Source organism: Thermobia domestica, chromosome 9 (assembly GCF_964235325.1).
Source record: "Thermobia domestica chromosome 9, izTheDome1.hap1.1, whole genome shotgun sequence".
Taxonomy (NCBI): domain Eukaryota; kingdom Metazoa; phylum Arthropoda; class Insecta; order Zygentoma; family Lepismatidae; genus Thermobia; species Thermobia domestica.
In genome coordinates, this window is record NC_137462.1 from 27545547 (window position 1) to 27559843 (window position 14297).

Here is a 14297-nt window from a genome sequence, read left to right on the forward strand (position 1 = left end):
CTAAAGACTTTACTTCGAAAACGCGCTGACATATCACGTCTCATCATGCAGATGCTTCCAAAAGACTTAAATGCTTATAACGCCATCAGAGATACCAAACACATTGGTAGTGATTGTTGTACTGCTTAAAATGACACATTAATAGTTTTTGGTGGTTTAATTACAAGTCACAGTTACATTATTTTAAGCAGTGTTACCAACTTAAATAGATAGCTAAATATTATTCTAAATATGTGCAAATAACGCAGATAAACTGCAAAATATTTTAAAATTACTCGTAATTTGTTTTATGGTGCAAGAATGCTTTCAAGAGACGATGTTTTTCATAGTCTTTGGGCTACTTATAATGTGAATGTTTAAATCTTCGTTCCAGCAATACATGTAAATGCAAATTGTAACTGAAATCAAATGTAACTGATACATTTTCAGTAACACTAGTTGTTCCCCCTAAGCCTTAGGCCTGGTGTACACTTTAGATTAAGACCGTGCTTAATTAAAAGTTCTAATTGCACCCTAATTACATTTCACTTGCTTTAGTTTGACCACCGACCACTTCAAACTCGATCCATACCATATAGCTATATGCAATTATTCAAGAACTTACAGTTAGTAATACACAGTGTTCACTTTTGTTTTGTTTTGTTTTAGTTTAACGTCCCACAGTTATGCTAGGGCGGCTAAAGGAGACGTGCAGCTAATGATTATAGTGGAATCCGAACCACTTCGGTCGTTCAACTTTATCCCTACCGGAAATCGAACTCGGGACCACGCGAACCGAAATCAAGAGTTCTAGCCGCTAGACCAAATGGGGGTCCTCACATTGGGTTGATTTAAATCATTCATTACTGGTTTGTCAGATCCGATGATTAAAAAGTAGCGTGTCTGTACTCCGAAAGTAGCGAATTCGAACTATTTGTAGCCCAAATATATAGAAATGAATACTGATGGTACTAATGAAATGATTTAATATGAGCTGGAAAGTGTGCTGGACGTATTGCAAGAAGAAATTATTATCGACGGACGAAAACAATTCTAGACTGGATACCACGAGACAAAAACAGCCTAGGAAACCTCCGCATACAAGAAGGTGTGACGAAATCAAGAGCCACTGAGGAGTAACCTGGAAAAGAATTGCCCAAGTAAGATAATTGTGGAGAAGAATTGGAAAGACCTTCATCCAGCAATGGATTGATAATGGTTGATTATGATGACGGTGATGATTTTATTATATCTGGACCTCGGAGGTAAACTAAACCAAGTCATAATTTCGTAATTTTACAGAAGCGAAAAACCGGTTCCTCAACTAAGACTAAATATATAACTTTTACTAGGTAAGGTAGGGTAAAAATGGATCCAAAATTTAATGAAAATCATAGAGCGGAAAAAGTATTTTTGACTGTTCAATCCATCATGTTATAGCAAAACTACGAAGAGTAATACAAAAGAAAACTAGAAAGTTAAGAATCACTTGTTTTGGCGAGTGAGAAAAAATAGATACAGATAACTCGAATTACCTATATACTTATATTATATGTATGTCCATGTTTCGCAACTAATTTTCAATCAATATAAAATTTCAACGTAATAAAATTTCAACGATTAGTTTTCTCGAATAAAGATTGCATGCACCATTGAGAGCTCAAGAATAAGATTAATCTATATTACGGCACTGGATATGTGCTTACGTAATGCATTACAATCTTATGAACTTGTATAAGAACAGAATGCACTTAAAATGAGATGCGAACTATGCGAAACATCGGACTTTGAATCTAACTTGTTTTGTGATCCAACTCGAGACCTCACATAGCAAAGATGAGTGTAGTAGCTCCCACCACAAGGTTTAGGACGTTCGTGTTATAAAGTGTCAATTAAACACGGAGATGTGAAACGCTAATAAAGCATTTCATCAATTTCAAACAAAATACGTATATTCTAGTAATAATTTACCCTATTTGTTAAGATAATGAACGTTATATTCTGTTTTTAAAATTACAGTCAAAGCAGAATCTATTGAATAATGAGAAATTGTAAAGTTTCAATTTCGGTACGATTAAATACATTCGTGCTGCTATGTGTTGCGTTATCCGTTAGGAGGTATTGAACAATTCTGATTCAAAGGAAGGAAATAAACTACTGTATAGTACTGGAGTTAATTTAATAGAGTTTAATTGTATAGGCAGTTCTGAGGCTATTTGAGACAAAGTCTATTGCTGAAAGTGAAATATTGGTTCTATTATGGTTTTAGGGTGATATACCCACTGATCATTGAACCTGGAAAGCATTAGCACTAGCAAATTAGCTATGAAGAAGTACACCATACCATAATTCTGTCAAAATGAAAGGAAAAAAATAACCGGAAACGACAGACTGCAGTGTGCGAATTAGATAACCTATATTGGGGGGGGGGGGGATAAAATTAGGCCAAAGGACATAGTCTGAAGGTTCACTTTCAAAATGAGACAATAAATGCCTTACCCCCCATATATATATATATATATATATATATATATATATATATATATATATATATGTGTGTGTGTGTGTGTGTGTGTGTGTGTGTGACATCTGTAATAAATAAGAGATTTATTAATTTAATAAATCTACCGACAATAACTATGCACATATATATTGTCTAACATACACACCCCACTAAACCTTTCTGAACGTGATTTAATATTGTACTCACTCTTATCCCCGTAGCTCTCTAAGGTTTATTTAGTTAATAATTCGGCTCGAGCGATAGCCATGATCACAAGCATATGTTAATTTTTCTACTCATATTGAAAGCTTCCACTTTGCATTAATACATACAGGTTGCGAAAAGAAACCTACTTCAGTCTTGTGAAAACCACTAAAATTATCAGTTAAACCGGACATTTTTTTTTTTTAATCTAGATATTAGCCTATCAAATAAGAAATGGATTGTTGCCGGTCCCGATTTCTCACATCAAGGTCAAATCGAAGGCCAAATATTTAAAATCTCTCAATTCAAATTTCGAGCTTGTTCTTCTACTTCCCGCTAAAGCTGTGCTCATCATGACTTTTTTTTTTTTTTCCAAATATCGATTCCGTGATGGGCACGGAAAGTCAACACTTAAAAATTACTTTACTGTTAGGTTGAAGATGAGTTGATTCACTATGGGCTACGTTATTCAAATAAAGTAAAACATTACACTGAAGTTTTTCAGACAACATTAATTGCGTGGACAGCAAACTGTACAGCGAAAAGATGGAAAAATGAAGGGTTAACTTAAAAAAAAAAACCCGCTCCAGTTGAAATGCTTATACAGACACGGACAATGACACGGAGAACCAGTCGTATTAACAAATGCTGAAACAAATCTTGAATTATTCGCTTATTCACCTAAAAATCACCTTCATTAACATGTCTGCTCACTAGGAGCGTATCCCCCAGCGTGTACGTTAACATATACTTACGAGAGAATACCTATATCTCAGATTTTGAGTACAGTTTCAAAAGTTCATTTCCGTAAACTGTAAAAGCAGTGATTACTATGCTAATTATCACAAATTAAATGCAACTTTTGAGTTGCATACACACAACCTACTAGGGAATGAAGACCATGTGCTAACAAAGAGTACACTGGAAAATGAAATAACATGTTATAACAAAAATTAAAATAAGATGATAATCGATACAAATATAGAGGATGAATATGACATATCCGAACTTCGCCAAGTATGGTAGAAGAAGCTATTTGTTTACTTCTTCTTGGCCAACCGCTAAGAACATTTATAAATCTATATGTGGCTTTGTTATACGCAATTAGTACATTCAAATTCACAAACGATGACGAACTGAAGGGTACGAAGGTACAGTTGCAAGTAACAACCGTAGTCATAATAATATAGTTCTACTAAACAACGTTGAAAATAGTGGGTAATTAGGTGGTAAGTAGAAATGATCAAAACTGAACAGTTTACATCGATCATTTCGAAATACAGCTAGAAGATTAAATTTACAAGAAATAACAAAAATCAGTGAAATTTGGAGTTACACTAAGCATAGTTTGAGGGGGAAAGCGAGCATCCCCGGTGGGGATACTTCAGCTGACTTCTTTGGGGGGGAACAAAATGTGATTGAGGGGGGAAATCCCCCTCATCTCCCCCGGTAATTCGCACCCTGACAGACTGTACGAGAATAATACTTTCACTCTATTTTAATTTCACACTATTTATTTCGAGACTTTCGAGACTTTCGAGACGAGACCGAGATTTGGTACTCGAGACCGAGACCGAGATCGAGACAAGCATCTGTTGACCGAGACGAGACCGAGACCGAGACTGTGATTTTTTACTCGAGACGAGACCGAGACCGAGACCGTTATTTATCAACCGAGACGAGACCGAGACTGTACAAAGTCTCGTCTCGTCTCGTCTCGATACCATCCCTACTACTGGAAAAAATACATTTTTGAATCACTGTAATATATAAATTATTTATAAAAAATTGAAAGTAACTATGTGTGCCTGATCATCACGATCAAATTGCAAAGTCAAATGAAATTACTTTTAGTATATAGTTAGGCCTCAATCCAAACTGGGATGTTATATTGCTTTCATTATAATGCATAATATCCTAAGGAGGTAGTGAGGATCCGAATTTTTGCGGGAAAAGGTTAGTATCTCGCAAGCTGTTAAACTTACGGAACTGAAATTCAGTGTATTAACTCTTTATTGAAAATAAACAGAATGAGTCCTAGCATTTTTTAAATTCTCCTTTATGTGTGTGTGTGTGGGGGGGGAGGCACTTTCTATATATGGAAAATTGGTAGTGAATTGGTTTGTAAAAATGATCGAAAACGATCAATGTTATTTCAGAAAAAAAATCAGAAACAAAAAATACAGTGCTTGGCTTCATATATCCATTGCTTTCTACTATAATAATTGCTGAAGCTTATGTTTATTATATGGAGCGCTCACAGCACACGGCAATCAACCCAAAAACGTGTGACTAAAATAGGCATAAAATTTGTACTGTAAGCTTAATTACACGGAAATTTGAAGTTTGGATTGTACGCATAATTGTATGGAAAATTTTACACTTTTTTCCCCTTTACGTTGGTCTACTTACTTTGATTTGGAACTTTGAAATTTCATCCTTTTTTCCACTGACAAGTATTGATAATTCAACTAGGAAATAATTATACTATGATAATTTAATTGAAATTCATCGTAATTTGGAACATGGCAAACCGCAGTGTGATAATTGAAGTTGAAGAAGGAGGGAAATTCCCATTCACCTCTGAATACTTTCCAGAAACCTCGTTCCCTTTCACTTTCTAGACGGGGGAGGGAACTTGGTAATGGTATCAAACCTTCATGTGTAATTACAAAAATTAAATTTATAAACAAATAAGAAATCATAAGTTTATCAGGCTTTAATTGATAATTTATTCACAAGATTCCCTATCAAAGGCGTGGTAGATGAAGTTTCTGTTCTACATGGGTTCGACATTGCCAACTGACATGGTCGATATGGAAAAGATGTTGTATGGTGATAGAGAGATGATACTTCTTTCTGAGTATTTCAAAACTGACCGAAAAAAATCGTTATCAGACTTAAGTCTAACAAGTAGATTGTCGATGAGAAGTTGCAGAAATCGGGTAGAAGTATTATCAATTTCCATGACAGAGTGCGAAAGGGGATTTCCCCTAATGAATTTACAGATGACTGATATTAGAAATAGATTAAGTGCTCAAAAATTGTCTAACTTGTTGCTCATCAATGTTAATGGCCCATCGCTAGACAAGCTCAAAGTAGACGAGCTAGTTATTTCTTGGCTGAAGGATGGACATCATTCCACTGCGGATGATTTACCGCCAAAAAGTTACCAACAGGAAATGAATCCGATTTCAGATTTGTTTTAAGGTGGAAAATTACGAGTTACGGAAAATGTATACTTGTATTACTAATGGCTTATTTGTTATTCAACTTTGTACCAACTTTTAGTAACTCTCTTCTTTGCTTTAGGTAAACTACTTTTGAATAAATATTCATAATAATTGCAATTATGCATACTTGTAACTTAAATTTAACTTAGTGTTTTAGTGGTTACACAAATTACAATTATGAGCATACTTTATGGAGATTCTCTCACATAGGGTACCCGAGCACCGTTATTCCCTATGAACAACTGATTTTCCAAGTCTTTTGTGAGAAAAATACTGTGAACTGAAAAACCATAACCTTTTCCATATTGTACAGGGGTATTTTCCTGCGAATAGAAGTTTCTTGAGGAATGCGTTTGAATGAAATTAACACTTGCAAGAATACTCTCTTAGTACAAGTATATTTTAGACACACACTAATTTCGCCCCACCTCGAACTGTTTCAATTTCCTCACTGACAAACACTTTACCATTTTATATCGTAAAGGTCAGATCCACCGTTATTGTACCAGAGTGGTGCTTGAGCGATCGACTAGAAATTCAAACTCCGATTAGTGACAATTTCACAGTCTTGTTTTATTACAAGTGTAAACTCTTTAGTCAGTACAGAAGAGGCCGTGGATTGTGTTCAGAGTTGATGACGATGGATTTTGGCGAGTCAGAGTAGGTCAAAGTGGATGAGAGTGGTTTATGGTGGGTGGTGGGTCATCGTGGGTGGTGGGTCAGAGTGGGTCACCGTGGGTGGTGGGTCATGGTGGGTGGTATGTCAGAGTGGGTCACGGTGGGTGGTGGGTCAGTGGGTCGTGGGTCACGGTGAGTGGTGGATCAGTGGGTCGTGAGTCAAGTTTTCATTTACCCACGCCAACTCTGGTGCTGGGCACAAAATTCGGCTTTTCAGTTTCTTTTCTTTCTTTTTTTTTAAATTTTAGCGAGCCTGTTTTTGGAAACTTGAAAAAAAAAACTTTTGATTTCCCATCAAAACCTTGTTTCAGTTTACTATCTAAATCGGTTTCGGTTTTCTATCAATTAGGTTTTAGCGAAAAATGTAACCGGTTTGGGGGGAAACCGAAATGTTGGTTTTTCTACAAACTGTTTTTCGATTATGTTAAAAAAAAAAATTCTCATCTCTAGTTGGCGTATTCTGTATTTATCTCACTTGACTATTTTTTTAAAAAATAATGTTCAATGTTTCTCACGAGACGAGCAATAAAGTTGTCTTGTCTCGTAAAATTTTAGGTATTGTGTCGATTCGATTATCGAATTCTGTCTCGCCTTCTTTTGGAAGTTTTTGCACTAAACTTTCTACAGAAACGTCGATATTTACAATTTTATATTTAGTAATAGGAAATTTAAATGCCACGCGTATAGGAATAACCGTTGAATAATTAGCATTAATTAAAAAGGTAGCAGGGCCACGTGTATACCACGTAAAGGGGTTTGGTTTGTATGGCATTATATTTTCTTAATTAATATTGAAACTGGAAGTGGCAATGGATTTCTATCATTTCCATTTTCAGTAGAGAGTTAAGGATTGAGACAAAATGTATTCTTAGGACGCTTAATCGATTGGAGAAAATAGCTTCTCGTTACCTGTTACCAGTTTTACTCTATAGGGGTCAACGTTAAAACCGGAAGTGGTTGATTTTTACACTTCTGGTTAGAAGATCACCTCCATCAAGACACTCGGTTTATAATTTTTGACTTTTTGACTTCCTGGCCAAAATTAATGGTGATCAATCAACTAATACTTGAAATTGGTCTCCCGGACAAATGAATACATGGATAGACATGGTTTTGTATCCCGGACGAATGGATACACGGACAGACACGGTTTTGTATCCCGGACGAATGGATACACGGACAGACACTAATTTGTTTCCCGGACGAATGGACACGGACAGCCACGAATTTGTCTCCCGGACGAATGGGATACAGACAGATACGGTTTTGTCTCCAGGATGAATGGATATACGACCAGACACAGATCTGTCTTCCGGACGAATGGAATTGAGTTGATTTTGAGTTTAACGTACCTTTCAGCAGCGATGCTATATGAGACGGGACTTACTGATTAACATGGAATCCAAACCACATGAGTTTCCGCCGGGAGTCGAACCCGGGTCTCCCTCCCTGACAATTGCATACACGGAAAGACATTGATTTGTAGGGATGGGAACGAGTCATTGAAACTCGACTCGACTCGAAACAGACTTCTTTGAACTCGGCTCGAAAAATTTCCTCCAACTCGACTCGAATTCGGGTCGATTTTCGAGTCGAGTCGAGCCAAATCGAGCTAAATCCCCTGTGTAGTTTCAAGTACGGTCTTCGAGTATTTCATACATATACAATATATTATCAATGATACTACTACTACAACTTTATTATTATTATTATTATTATTATTATTATTATTATTATTATTATTATTATTATTATTATTATTATTATTATTATTATTATTATTATTATTATTATAACAACACCGTGTATCATCATAAAAGATAGACGGCTTATTTCTGAATACTAAAAATTAGTTGACTGCCGATCTCGGTCGTGGACAAGTCTTCAGGAGGCAAGTACATCGTTCTGGGTTTGAGTTCCGAAGGAGCAAGTATTCGGGCTCGAGCCAAACGTTAAAAGTTATAGGACGCCAGCCAAACATGTTCAAAATTGCTCGGCCCGATTTAGGGTTGTCAACTGCTCGAACGGCTCGGCTCACAGCTCATTCACTATCGAGTCGAACGGAGAAGTGAGCCAAGCCAACAGCTTACCTAACCGAGCCGGCTCGAGCCGATGGCTCACCTGAGCCGAACCGAATGAGCTAATGGCTCATCCCAACCAAGCTGGTTTGAGCCATCGGCTCAGTTGAGCCGAATCGAACTGAGCCGATGGACTGGTCTCAACGGAGCTTCATGTGGTTCGAATTCCATGATAATCAGTAGGTCTCGTTTCATATAGCCTCGCTGCTGAAAGGGATGTTAAACTCAATCAAAATCAACTCAACTCGTTTCAACGGAGCTGGCTCGAGCCGATGACTCATCCCAACCGAGCCATCGGATCAATTAAGTCGAGTCGATAGTTCCTCTCAATCGAGCCGGCTCGAGTTGTTCGCTCAGTTGAACCGAGCCAAGCCGGTTGACATCATTACCCGGGTTTGGGTTTCCGCTTAGGCTCAAAAATTCGACCGACAAGAATTACAGTATATACTTACGTGGTGGTCGCGACGTTTGAGGTTGTCTCGTTATATATATATATATATAAAAGTCGTGTCGTTATCGAGACGAGATGACATGCGAGTAGTGTCCCCTGTCGTGGGCAACACGACACATAAGTATTTCACATTACTGCTTACATTTCTCATGGCTTTCGCTTTCCAGTCTAATCAGGCCATGATTTCAAAACGAGTTAAAACGAGCCAGCCATTTATCAAACTCAAGTCGACTCGAAACTCGAGTTGAATTCGAGTCGAGTTTCGACTCGAGTGGAGTTTTAGCTCGACTCGTGTCCACCTCTACTGATTTGTCTCCCGGACGAATGGATACACGAACAGACGGTTTTATCTCCCGGACAAAGGGACACACAAAGTTAATATATAAAGGAATTTTTGGTTTTAAAGAAAAACAACTTGAAAAGTTATATTTTTGTGTCACAGAGTTTTCTTAAGTTCATACCCAAACGAACATAAAAATAATTCACAACATAGAACTACAAGTAACTAACTTTCGGCAAATTTTCGGAGTGTATATGAAATACACACATACTCACTAAACTTCTGACCTCCTACAGATACAAGTAATGTCGCCCAAGAGACTCGTAAAATGTCTCGTATCGAAAACGAATCGAGAAATGTCGTCATGTTTCAGTTTTGTCTTGAATTGAAAAAATGTATTTATCGTCTCGTGGGCTCTACTAAATATCGTTTGTCAGCAACGAGAGTATCTATATAGGATGAGAGCTACCGTTCGAAGTGGAATTGCATCACTGTAGTTACTTTGATGCTCTTTCACTGGGAATCGAATCTGGACATCGTGAACCAAAGGTGGAGTTACCCGCGAGACGATAATTATCGTATGTCTCGACTCGTTTTCGAGACAAGACAGAAAAAAAATCTTGAGACTCTTGGTCAGCATTAATTCACCCAAGTTTTAGCTCTCAAACACTGTTTTAGTGTTAAATGATTCACGGTATTAAAACTATACATTGATAAAGTGATTGTGTGATCACTATGAAGAGCACTATAATCAACGTTTAAAGTTAGGGATGGGCAAAACCGGTTTCTATAAAAAACCGAAAACCGTTTTTTTAGAAAAACCGAAACCCGAAAAACCAACATTTCGGTTTTCTCCAAAACCGGTTCGGTTTTTCACCGAAACGGATTCGGTGGAAACGGATTCGGTTTCCGGAGAACAACGAAACACTATTCTGGTCAGAAATAGAACAAATTAAAAAAACGGAACCGGTTTTGAAGAAAACCGAAACCAGATCCGGAGAAAAACCGAAACCGGTTTCGGTGAAAACCGAACCAGTTTTTGGAGAAAACCGAAAACGTTTTTTGAAAATTTTCAAAAACCGGTTTCGGTTTTTCTAAAAACCGAAAAATCGGTTTTTGTGCCCAGCACTAGTTTAAAGATGCGTAAATCATTACACAATATACTTCAATATTACATGTTACTATACAAGACCTTTCGTGGACTTCTCACGACGCAGAAGGATTCTGATAACTTCTAAATGAAATTAAGAAAAAAACAGCTTAACGTCCCACGATTACTCTCGTTAGGCTAATGGAGAGAGATAATTAATCCAAGTGAATGATAACGGATGAATTGGTGGAATGAGAATGTGGGAGGAAACGAGAATACTCCGGAGAACACCCGATGTTGTCCACCACTGACTTGCTTGGTCGGTGATTGAATCAGAGATCCCATGCACCAGAGGCAAGCAATCTACCACTGAGTCACAGTGCTGCCAAAATTAAGGAAGAACGAGCTCATAACTTTTTTAGAAATTTTAGACGAGACGAGAAAAAACTTTCCGAGAATCGAGATGAGGAGAGAAATAATCATCGAGACGAGACGAGACTTGTACAAAATTTACGAGAACGAAACGTGACTTGTGCAAAATTTACGAGAACGAAACGTGACTTGTGCAAAATTCACGAAAACGAAACGTGACTTGTGCAAAATTTACGATAACGAAACGTGATTTGTGCAAAATTCACGAGAACGAAACGAGACTTGTGCAAAATTTACGATAACGAAACGTGATTTGTGCAAAATTCACGAGAACGAAACGAGACTTGTGCAAAATTTACGATAACGAAACGTGATTTGTGCAAAATTCACGAGAACGAATCGAGACTTGTGCAAAATTTACGATAACGAAACGTGATTTGTGCAAAATTCACGAGAACGAAACGAGACTTGTGCAAAATTTACGAGAACGAAACGTGACTTGTGCAAAATTTACAAGAACGAAACGTGACTTGTGCAAAATTTAGGAAAACGAAACGAGACTTGCAGAAACTTACGAGAATGAGACGACAATTCTACAAAACTTACGAGAACGAGACGAGATTACTACGAAATTTACGAGATCGAGACGATGAAACTTATTTGTATTCAAAAGTAAGGAGCCATGCTCCCTCAAGCTAAATATCCTTGTTACGATAATGCTTATAGGAACCTTGTAATATCTAATAATAATAATAATAATAATAATAATAATAATAATAATAATAATAATAATAATAATAATAATAATAATAATAAAATAATAATTACAAACCACTACGATAACACCATATCATGACTTTCAGCATTGGGAATGTAAGTCAAATTTAAAACAAGTCACACTGCAATATTCCATCAAATAAAACCGCGCGCTTTCTAAATATTTACATGGCTAACCAAAAATAATATATTAAACAGGTTGTATATTATTACTCGATCATAGCTGTATTTAGTGTCCGGTTTCTGCGTGTCATAAAGTTAATTATATCTCCTTGTCATAATGTCACTTGTGTATATTACATTTGGCAGTCAAACAGAAGTTAAATAAACATTCTGTAAAACACTCATTTTTTAAAAAAATGAAAATAAAAAAAAACAGCCTTGTAATTATAAGCTGCGGAGTTAACATAAAAGCACATTATGAAAGCAATCGGTTTCTTGCCTGGAAGCTATTCAGGATTGGGTGGGCAGTAATTTTTTCCAGTTACGTCATCAGGTCTGTGTTCATGGCACATTCAAACTTCAGCTTAGCAGTATGCCGCTGGTGGAAAACGTCATTTCAGTTGCATAGTTTATTGTCGTTTGTTTTATGACTTGTGATTTGGATGTCAACGTAATTAATTCAACCTGATTTTATCAAATGCAAGTTGTAGTGGGCTGCAATACAATTGCAGTTTCCGAAATCAGGTATGATTATTTATTTTTTTCTTATTTTTTTTAATTAATAGGTAGTGCAATTATTAAGTATATGTATTAGCAGTTTCTGTATGTTTCGTAGATGGAGCTACGTGTATGGTTCTCCAGTGGCCTTCAGCAAGTCCAATCAATGGCATTCACCTACTTTTACTTTCTCCGGGGTTGACGTAGGTTCAGTGTGACATTGATCGCGTTAGTGTGTATATAAAAATAATACAATATCTGCCTACAAAATATATTGAATATAATGTAGCTGAATATTGTCTTGGATCAGAATTTCTTTATTCATATTTCTACAGATAGGCCTATACGCTTTCAATTTAATGTTTTGAATTTCGAGTCGTTCACCTTCACATTCACAACACGACTGTTTCAAACACGCACACGTAAGTAGATTTGGAGCGTAACATTTCCTTTTAGCATCAAGGTTATGAGATGTAAACTTGCAGATTAACCTAGGATTAGACCTACATGAACTCATACCAGATTTAGGATTTAGATTTTAGGCTTTCTGCGTCTATGGCCATTTAGCCCGTTATGTATAAGAGATTACGTCCCTCGGCGAGCACCCTATCCGGGAAAAAGGAAGGAAGAAAGGATTGGAGAATTAAGGAAGCGGCCTGGGACCTATAAGTTGGGTACCACCCCGGCACTTGCCTGGTATGAATGAGGAAAAACCCAGGAAAACCTCATTCACGATTGCTGGCCTGCAAAAGCTTTTTACACTTTTTTTTCGACCGAGTGACCCCACCGGGAATCGTACCCGTGACTGTTAAGCGAGAGCGCTAATGACTACACTATGCGGAGCTACGAGCTAATACCAGAATAGAACCCAGTCTTCCATATTGAAACGGTTATGCCAATCATTTAGCTACCACATATTTTAACCAGCGTACTGTACATCAGAAGCCGTAACTAGTGGGAGCAGGGGGCATCTACCCATGCCCATTTCAAGATAAGCTTTGTTACTCCACATGATACGATACGAATGTGAGTATAAATGAAGTATGAAATAGGTTCACCATATAACTCCTCTCCCAAAAAATCCGCTTAAATGAAATGAAAATATCTTCGTCCCATTTCAGTAAAATATCTACTGTTACGACTTCCAGAGATTAATATATATTTCTTACGGCTTTGAGTTGTGTTGTCATATATTATCTCCTCAGTTTAACTAGTGAATCATGGAATGGGTGCACCATACTATATGCAAAAGAACTGAAAATAGAGTACTGCTGCTGCCCCATCATTTCAAGAAAATATGTTTCCCTGAGATGAAACATAAATGTAATCTAGGCCCTACTTTAATAAAACTCCAACTGATGTCCCTAGAAGTTTTTTTTTTTAATTAAACTTTAGGGGGCTCACATTTCATATTGTTGTAGGGGTGGGTAACTCCATACCATTTTAGGGGTGCAAATATTGATTGACCCCCAGGAAAAGCTCCAAATTACGACTCTGCCAGGAACATTGCATTTCTGACAATATCCCCAGAAGTTCTGAAATAATGTCTTTCATTTTCCTAATATCTATTTATTCGCCTCACTAGAATATTTTAAAATCTCTATTATATAAACCGGGAGGTGTAATACTACCACTACTAGTACCAATACTAGTTTGAAACCCTGGTGGTGGTTTGGGGCTCACGTTGACGGTAGCCCCTGCCCTTCATAACCTCGGTGTTGGATAAAGGTGTGAACATCCTACTCCATACTCAACCCTGAATTCCGTCTAATTTTATTTTATGCAATCTACATTATTCGTAACTTTGTCTATTTTAATAATTACTTGTTCCTTTCCAAATGTTCGCTCATTTGCAAATTGCCTGCACGCCAGTGATATCTCTTGGCTCTAGGTTGAAGGCAGTGCAGCTAAAGACACCTATCAGTCTGACTGTAAACTAATTAGGAATTCGCGTGACTCATGGACTGAAGCGTCTTGCTTTCATAATAAGAA

The 14297-nt window shown here is 37.1% G+C and overlaps 1 protein-coding gene across 1 annotated transcript in view; it reads left to right on the forward strand.

Annotated features, from left to right (window-relative positions):
- The first annotated feature begins 12177 nt into the window (after window positions 1-12177).
- The window catches only part of LOC145694503 (calcium release-activated calcium channel protein 1-like), a 51730-nt gene continuing 49610 nt past the window's right edge, over window positions 12178-14297 (forward strand). Inside the window, exon 1 of the mRNA XM_081770812.1 lies at window positions 12178-12332. The gene's annotated coding sequence lies outside the window, so the exon portion shown is untranslated. The remainder of the gene's footprint in view (window positions 12333-14297) is intronic.